Source organism: Felis catus, chromosome B3 (genome assembly GCF_018350175.1).
Source record: "Felis catus isolate Fca126 chromosome B3, F.catus_Fca126_mat1.0, whole genome shotgun sequence".
Lineage (NCBI taxonomy): Eukaryota > Metazoa > Chordata > Mammalia > Carnivora > Felidae > Felis > Felis catus.
In genome coordinates, this window is record NC_058373.1 from 90,047,610 (window position 1) to 90,057,353 (window position 9,744).

Consider the following 9,744-nt stretch of genomic DNA (forward strand, 5'->3'; position numbering starts at 1 on the left):
TTATCAGATATATCATTTCCAAATATCTTCTCCCATTCAGTAGGTTGCCTTTTTTTGTTTTTGATGGTTTCTTTCACTGTGTAAAAGCTTTTTGTTTTGATGGAGTCTCAATAGTTTATTTTTACATGTTTCTCTTGTCTCAGGAGACATATCTAGAAAAATGTTTTTATGGCCAATGCCTATGCTTTATTCTAGGAGTTTTATGGTTTCAGGTCTCACATTTACATCCATTGTGAGTTTAATTTCGTATATGGTATAAAAAAGTGATCCCATTTAATTCTTTTGCATCAGCTGTCCAGCTTTCTTCACATCATTTGGTCTTTTTCCCATTGTATAGATTTCAAGATTGTATCATATCTTGAAATCCAGGATTGTAATCCTAAGATTGTTCTCCTTTCCCAAGACAAGATTGCTATGGCTACTTGGCGTATTTTTGTGCTTCGTACAAATTTTAGTATTATTTGTTCTGATTCTGTGAAAAATGTTGTTAGTGTTCTGATAGGGATTGATTAAGTTTGTAGATTGCTTTGGATTGTACAGACATTTGAACAATATTGGTTCTCCCAATCCATAAGCATGGAGTGTCTTTCCATGTGTTTGTGTTATCTTCAATTTCTTTGATCAATGTTTTATAGCTTTTGGAGAGCAGCTCTTTCACTTCTTTGGCTAAATTTATTCTTAGGTATCTTATTATTGGTTTCTTTTTAAGTTTATTTATTTTTTTTGAGAGAGAGAAAGAGAGTGCATGCAAGTGGGGCAGGGCAGAGAGAGAGGGAGAGAAAGAGAATCCCAAGCAGGCTCCGTGCTGTCATTATGGAGCCCAATGAGGGGCTTGAATTCATGAACAGCAAGATCATGACCTGAGCCATAGTCAGATGCTTAACCAAATGAACCACCCAGGTGCCCCTTAGGTATTTTGTTCTTTTTGTTGCAATTGTAAATAGGGTGTTTTCTTAATTTATATTTCTGCTACTTTATTTTTAGTGTATAGAAATGCAACAGATTTCTGAATATTAATTTTATATCCCTATCTGTATAGTTTTTAATGATCAAAAGTTATTAGATATTATTTAAATCATTAGGTTATTATTTACATTTCAAAATATATTAGAAATATTGTTTTCAGTGGGATTTTCTAAGTGCACATTAGTATATCTAATTCTATATCTCAAGACTCATGGTAAAAATAAATAACAGCTACACATGAACTTCAAAATTCAAATTTTCTGATGATTTATACTCTGACCTATTACTTAAAAGAAAACCAATATCTCTCATATATTTTTCCAAAAACACCTTGGTAGAAGTTTGAATAATCAGTAAACACATGAAAAGTGAGTATTAAGAGGAGATGGAGAGGAAGGGAAAGGCATTAAATACTGCAATGGTGCATATTTGGCAGTAAGATAAATGTGAAAATTTTTATGCACATGCACCTCTATTCTGCTGATAACATTAACTTGTGTACATATGTAACAGCTGGAAAAAATTCTCTTGGCATAATATTCAAACTTCAAAAACAAACTGCTTCTCTACGGACCAGGTGACTAGCAACAATTTTCAGTATATTTGAACTTGCATATCTGAAAAGCCTCATTGGAACTTTATAGCACTAATTATGGTAGAGCGATGAATTCTTGACTTTAAACGTCAGCAAATGAATATTGAAAATGACTAATGCTGCAAATATGCAATACACCCCCAATTACTCCTTCCGTTCCTCTCTCTCTTTCCTTCTCTCTCTCTCTCTCTCTCTCTCTCTCTCTCTCTCACACACACACACACACACACACACTAAATCGCTATGTTGGGAACATATTTTTTAGGTCTAATTAATCATTTTTACCTGAGGCATAACAATATTTTTAACAATAAAACTGTGGTAGTTAGACAATTATCACTTTACTGACATTCAGGGAACAAAGATTTTAGAAAAATTAAAATATCAATCCTCTGACTTTAAAAGAATAGACAACTCTTGGAAACTTACCAAATTTTTCAAGTTAGTAAAAATAGTGATGTAATGAATTTTATGTAGCATTTATAGATATTGCTATATAGATTATAAGGAAAACTTTCACAAATAGAGTGGGGGGAGAAATAGGAAAAAAAGAAATTAGCTAAAGAATAAAAACATGTACAGGAAATCATATATACGTAACTAATAAGGTCAGTGCTTCCGCCACTAAATTTAGACTATACCGTATTTATACATCTTTCTTTACCAACTGTCCAAAATTCCCTGCCTTCATCTAATACTTCAGTTCTCACAGCTTTATACTTGAAATGGAGATTAGGTAATTCAAACCTACATTCCTAAGGACTTGGAATCCTTTGCAATAGTCTTGTCTATATTCTTTCTCTAGTATTTACCACTGATGCTAATTTAAATACGGAACTTCAGGGATGTCCTAGACGCTGTTCACACCCTTCTCTACCCAGTTTTATAGCACCATACCATTTCCCCTTGGTGGGAAAGACCTTAACTCTAGTCAACAACTAAAACCGGTTATACCTGTTCACCCTATCATGCTGAATATTCTCTGGCCAATCCTCCAATATTTTATTTTAACAAGACTGAAGGAAATCTATAGGAGACCTCAGTTTTAAAATAAGGAAGAGAATAGAATATGCAGAATTGAGCATCTTTGGAATGTGATTTAAATAAGAAACAAAACCAAAACGAAGTGAAAATATGAATTGTCATTCTCATGCCTTTAAGCCAGGAATGGCTGCTATAGTGAAGTCAACTCAATGTGGACTCCAAGCAAAGGTGATTTTTCAGAGATATACTTAACTGGCAAGCAGCTGTCACAACATTATTTGGAGACAAAAGTTACCCAAATAAATACCTTATAGTGGAGGAAAATGGTATTTTCAGACAATGTATGGATTTAAATTCAGAAATGTTATTTTATTTGGTTTTAATTCCAGTGCAGTTAATACAATGCTATATTAGTTGCAGGTGTACAATATAGTGATTCAAGAATTCGATACATGACCCAGTACTCATCACAGGTACACTCCTTAATCTCATTGCCTTTTTCACCCATCCCCACCCCCTCCTCTCTGCTAACCATAAGATTGTTCTCTGTACTTAAGAGTCAGGAAATCTAGGTTACAATTTTAGTTCCTGAGAGGGCCAATTCTCCAAAATCCAAAAATCCACACCTCTATAAAAGCAATGAGAACTAAAAAAAATACTTTCAAAATCAATCAGTTTTGAAATCAACCTTTTCAGAATTTGGAAATCAGGTAAAGACCCATGACAACCTAAAGTGTGTTTATTCAAGAAAAATGGCTGAATCTCAATAAGAGCAGCAAGGTTATATGTCTTTTACCTTTATCTCATTCCCCACCTCCCCAGCTCTGAAGTAGCCTTGAAAACTGACAGCATGGCACTTACAAATGTTGTGAAAAACCAGCCACTTGGAAGCTAATAGATAAGACAAAATTGGGGCTTCCTCCACACCCCGGAGAATTGCCATTATTTGATCTGACTGGTCTCACAGCTATTAAAAAGCTCCATTCTCAAGGGATGCCTTTATTTGATCTGATTCAGGGCCTGCTCTGTGAAAACTGCTCTATCCTCAGGACATTTACCAAAAACAATTAGTAGTAATTGTTTGCCATCATAGCTCCTGGGTAGCATTACCAGGTAGGGCTAATAAGAGGCTGATCAAAAAATATAAAAGGAAAACACTGGGAAATGACATTTCCACAGGGGTTTTAAAAAATGCCAACATATTCCTGGAAATCTAGAAAGTCAAATTCATGTGCTTCATTGTGAACATACTAAGGAAAGATGTGAGAAGGCCCTAATCTCTGCCCGCCAGTGGATCTTGAGGGTCTGCCCAAACATTGAATACTACAGATGACTTAGCAACCTCTTTCCAGAACATGTAAGGAATACCCCAGTACAAACACAGCACTCCTCAGCAATGTCTGGCAAATTTACTGGTCTAAGGCATTGAAGGACATCTCTTTATAATCATTAGTTGACCTCTGACTGAAGCAAGCAGAGACTTCAGTAGTACCTCTGACAAGGAATACATCCTCTTCAAAATACATCCAGCAAAGTAACTAAATAAACAAACAGCAACAATCACAAACCTGAGGGAAAAGAGGACAGTATGATTTCCAGAGTTAGCACATCACATTATCTAAAATGTCCATTTTCCAACAATGAAATATATGACACATACAAAGAACCAGGAAAGGAATAAAAGCACAGGAATAAAAGCAGTCAAGAGATAATATTCCTAAGAAATCTGACAATGGGTACTTACTACACAGACATTCCATCAGCATTTTAAATATAGTCAAGGATCTAAAGGAAATCGTGCATGAAGAACAGAAGGAAAGTTGAGAAAGATGTCTTACCAATAGAAGATATCAATAAAAAGATAGATATTACAAAGGATCAAGTAAAAATTCTGGAGTTGAAAATACAATAACTGAAATAAAAATCCCACTAGAGTAATAAAAGCAGGTGTGAGCAGGCAGCATAAATCAGTTTGAAACAGGCCCACTGTGATTATCCAGTTTAAGAAACTGGGGAACAGGGGTGCCTGGGTGACTCTGTTGGTTAAGCTTCCACATGACTTTGGCTCTGGTCATGATCTCATGTTTTGTGGGTCTGAGTCCTGCATCAGGCTCTGAGCTGACAGTGTTGAGCCTGCTTGGGATTCTCTCTCTCTCTCTCTCTCTCTCTCTCTCTCTCTCTCAAAATAAATGAATAAACTTAAAGAAGAAGAAACTGGGGAACAAGAATGGAGAAAAATGAACAGAGCCTCAGAGACCTGTGGGACAGCATTGAGCATATCGACATGCATATAATGGAAGATCCTAGAAGAGAAGAGGAGAAAGAAGGAATATTTGAAGGAATCCTGGCTGAAAACTTCCCAAAATTAATGAAAAACATGAATTTGCACATTTAAGAAGATCAGCAAACTCCAAGTAGGATAAACTTGAAGAGATCCACATGTAAATATATCATAATCAAAGATTTTTAAGACTAGTACAAAGAATAAACTTTGAAAGTAGCAAAAAAAAAAAGTCACTCACCACGTACAAAGGATCTTCAATAATATTGACTACTGACTTTTCAGAAACCATAAAGGCTAGAAGGCAGGATGGTGATGTACTCAAAGTGCTGAAAGAAAAGAGATGGCCAGCCCAAGAATACTACATTGTGACAAACTATATTTCACAAATTAAGGAGAAATTAAGAATTCCAAGGTAAAAACAGAATTTGTTGCTAGCAGACATGCCCTGGAAGGGAATTCTTCAGGATATAATGAAAGAAAATTAGATACTATCTTCAATCCATACAAAAAAAATTAAGTGTACTGGTAAAGGTAACTGAATAGAAAAACATAACAGACAATGCAAATGTAGTTTTCATTTGTAACTCTTTTATTCCACTATCTTATTTAAAATACAGCTGCATAAAGCAATATTTTAAAAACTGTATTGATGGGTTATAATGCACAAAGAGGTAATTTGTGTGAAAAGGAGGAGAGAAGGAGCTATACTGAAAGCAATGTTTTAATATACTATTGAAATTAACGTGGTATTAATCTGATATAAATTGTCTTAAATTAAGATGTAAATTGTAATCCCAGGGAAACCACTAAGAAAATAAGTCAAAAATATATACTAAAAGAAACTACAGCATTAAAATATAAAATATGAAAATGAGGAAGTTTAAGCAATCAGATTAATAAAAACCGAATTTAAAACTCAACCATAATTACCACATTCTGAAATAATCACTTTACTATGTTGGCTTTTACTTTTCTAACCTTAAAAAAAATATCCACATGTATTTGTAAACATACATGTGTTTTAATTTAACATGATATTGTAAACCTGTTTTGGTCTCAAGTTTGGATTTGAAGTGTGTGGTGGGGAATTTTAAAATAAGTTTTCTGTATATTGTAGAATCTGTAAAGATACACATGTAAACTGCCATTTTATGTGTTACATATGATTAAAATGTAGATGGATTCATGGTGTGTTCATTTATTTTAAGCATATGAAACATTTTAAAGTAATTGCTAGTGATTTCATAATCAAGCAGTGAAAGTTCAAATCAAATCCAGTCATAAATATTCGCATACTCACATGATTTAAAGAGCTACCAACAATATACATGATGATATGCATCCTTTTTCCAAGTGGTTTTTATTAGTCTGAAAACAATTTAAAGAATTCTTAACCACAAAGTCTTACAATGTCAATTAATAAGCAAAAGCTGATATAATTTAAAATAAATTAAGTGCCTATTCAAATGCTTTTGGTTTGTGGGCACATGCAAATTTGCTTGGAGAAGTTATTCTCTCAGTATTCCCTTCACATGGGGATTTGTGTGATGTTTGTTTTTACTAAGAAGGAGAAAATGGAAAAGCTATTTCAGAACCAGATTTGATTGCTTTGAAAACAAACAAACAAAAAATGCTTTTTTTTTTTTTTTCTTGTAGCTTTGGGCTAATTGCTCTTCCCTTCAAATCTCTGTTTTCTTGTTGTTGCTTTTTTCCCCTTTATCTATTTTCAAGGTAGATTTAATGGCTTATGGGGAAAAAAAACTTGTTTAATTTACTTCTTCCCTTTGAAAAAGAATTTCTTCCCTATCTTTTCTTGCTTTATTCTCTGAACTCTGATTTTAGTCTTAGCATGTTAAGGAATTTTAAGCGGTTGTGCTTAATGATCTGATTCCAGAAATGGCATATCCTTATTTCAATTTTGCCTCTGAGAAAAACTATATTATCTCCAGAGAGCCCTGATAAACCTTATACATTTATTATCAGTCACCTTACTCATACCAGAGGAAGAGAGGAAAGCCCATTTTAGATGAAAACACTTTGAGTTAAAAAAAAAAAAACTTCTTAAGGAATTTACATAATTGATTGTAATGATATGAAAATAGAACATGGACATGTTCCATACCCTCAGTAATTGCCGATTAACTTTAACATCAATACATGCTTTTGAAATATCTTATCCAAGTGATTGCTTATGTGTTATTTTCTTACACAAAAACAATAACAAGTGTTAAGAAATACTTACGATGACCAAGCACTATTCCAGGCCCCTGGCACGTGTCAATTCATTTAATATTCATAACAATCATTTAGATATATATTATTAGTACTGCATTTTACAGCAGAAAATACAGAGGTCAGGGATAGGTTAAATAATGTGCCCAAGGATTGGACTTCGAGTAACCTCATGGTGGAAACTGAGATTTCAACTTCTATCTACTGTTACCTATTGTTATCACTAGAAGAATTGCATTTAGTATCAAAAATAGATAATATTTTCTAGTGGACAGAAGATAGATACATGGTACTATAAAAAACAGTGAAGATATAGACATTTACTTAGACTAATAAAATTTAGTGACTGTCAGAGTTTCTCTGATGATTAAAGCTCTATTCACCATAAAATAGTAAATTGAACAGGGTTTGGAAGTACAAATTTGTCAAACATTCTCTTGAGGCTGGTTTATCTAAAACTGGATGCCAGATATCTACAATCTGAATTTAAAATATATATATATATATATATATATATATATATATATTTTTTTTTTTATTTATTTATTTATTTATTTTTGAGAGAGAGTAGGGGAGGAACAGAGAGAGAGGGAGAGAGAAAATCCCAAGCAGGCTCTACGCTGATCTCACAAACCGTGAGATCAGGACCCTAGCTGAAATCAAGAGTATGATACTTAACTGCCTGAGCCACCCAGGCACCCCTAAAATCTGAATTTTTAAAAGCATTTTATTGCTGATTTGACAAAATACAAGGAAATCTTAAAAAATAATGCTTTTAAAGACCTCAAAAATGACTTTTTCTATGTTTATGAAAGAATGAAAATTATGGTTCTCTCAGATATATAATAAATTAATAGTTGTGGCTGGGTCAGAGATTTTTCCGACTAAAGCATTAATTTATGGATTTAGGATAAATTTATAATTTCCCTAAAGTCTATTTGAATGAAAACAACAACAAGCAAAACCATACATTTTGAGCTCTTCTTAATATTAAATTTTTAAATATACTTTTACATTATGCACTTATTTTGTGCTAGGCACTCTTCTATGTGTTCCACAAATATTACTTCATTTTATCTTTCCACCAACTGTGGGCAGTGACTATTGTCATCTGCATTTTCTAGTTGAAAAAATGCAGAGAGGTTAAACCGCTTGCCCAAAGTCACACAGCTAAAATGTGGCAGACACAGGAAAAACACTTGAGATCTGATTCTTAAATTTCTGATCATAACCATTATCCTAGACTGCGTATCTTGGGCTAATAAAATTTTCAACAGTTATCATTCTTTCTCTTTCACACACACACAAAGTAAAACTATCCAATTACAATCCAATTCTAATATTTTATTGACAAGTCAGTTCATCCAGGGACATTATTAGAAGGCTGATTTAGTATATGCTTAATGGGAAAGTTGGATTAATAACTTGTAGGGACAGTGGTCCTACAAGTAATCTTGAGTTACTTATGTAGTTATACTTCTAATATCACCACACATATTTTATGATGAGTATTTTTTTATTTCTAAAATTATTTTCAGTAGCTTTCTTTGCATTAATTGGTAATGACGTTTTAAAGTCATGGTTAACAACAGAAAGCACTTACTTCTTTTCAAACAGAGTGGATAAATGTAATTGGAAATGAAAAACTTGTGATTCTTAAATGAATACGTATTCCCATCTTTCACCATGCACCAGTCCAAGTAGATAATCGTTAGACATTACAGACTAGACATCAAGGAAAGAGAGTGAGGCTACGTTCAAGCATCTACCACTTAACATTTTCTCCTGTATATTTAGAGTTGCAGTTAGAATACTTACAAACATAAATAAATTACACATACAAATATACATGATGATTAGCCACTTATCATGGCTGTGAGAGACCAAGAACCAACAGTTTTAGAACATTTCATAACTATGCGTTACTTTCATACATTTTCTATTCCAGAACCTTAAGTTACATAGGCAGGTATTTTCCCCCATAGTTTTTGTATAAAGGTGAAAAAATTGATATTCATAGAGCACTGTGATTGCTGATCATTAGCTGAGTATCTTTAAGATACAACTGGGGGTGCCCGGGTGGCTCAGTCAGGTAAGCGACCCACATCTGCACTTCTGCTCAGGTCATGATCTCACTGCTGGTGAGTTTGAACCCCACCCCCCTCCCGGCTTTATGCTGACAGCTCAGAGCCTGGAGCCTGCTGCTTCAGATTCTTTGTCACCCTCTCTGCCCCTCCCCTGCTTGCAGTCTGTCTCTTTCTCTCTCTCTCTCTCTCTCTCTCTCTCTCTCAAAAATAAATAAATAAAAAAAAGAAAATAATAACACCTCCGCACCTCCATTTTTTAACCTAAAGAACAGGGTTGGCAATACACATTTCTTACTTGAAGACTTTCTACTAATACCAAAATAAAGCAAAAGAAAAGAAACTACATACTGCAAAGAGCCTTTCCTTGTCACAGTTTTCTCATATGAACAACATTAGCTAATGTTAAGGTCCTAGAGCATCACAAAAATTCTTTCTATAACAAGCATTCTATGATATAAAGGTAATATGTTATTGGCTGCTCATGAACACATTCTCAACCTAGTTTAGCAAGACTTTTAAGTTATAATTTATGCAGTGTTCATATTTTTCTTTCTCAATATTTATATTGTAGGATTAAAAGTTTAAGACATTCTACT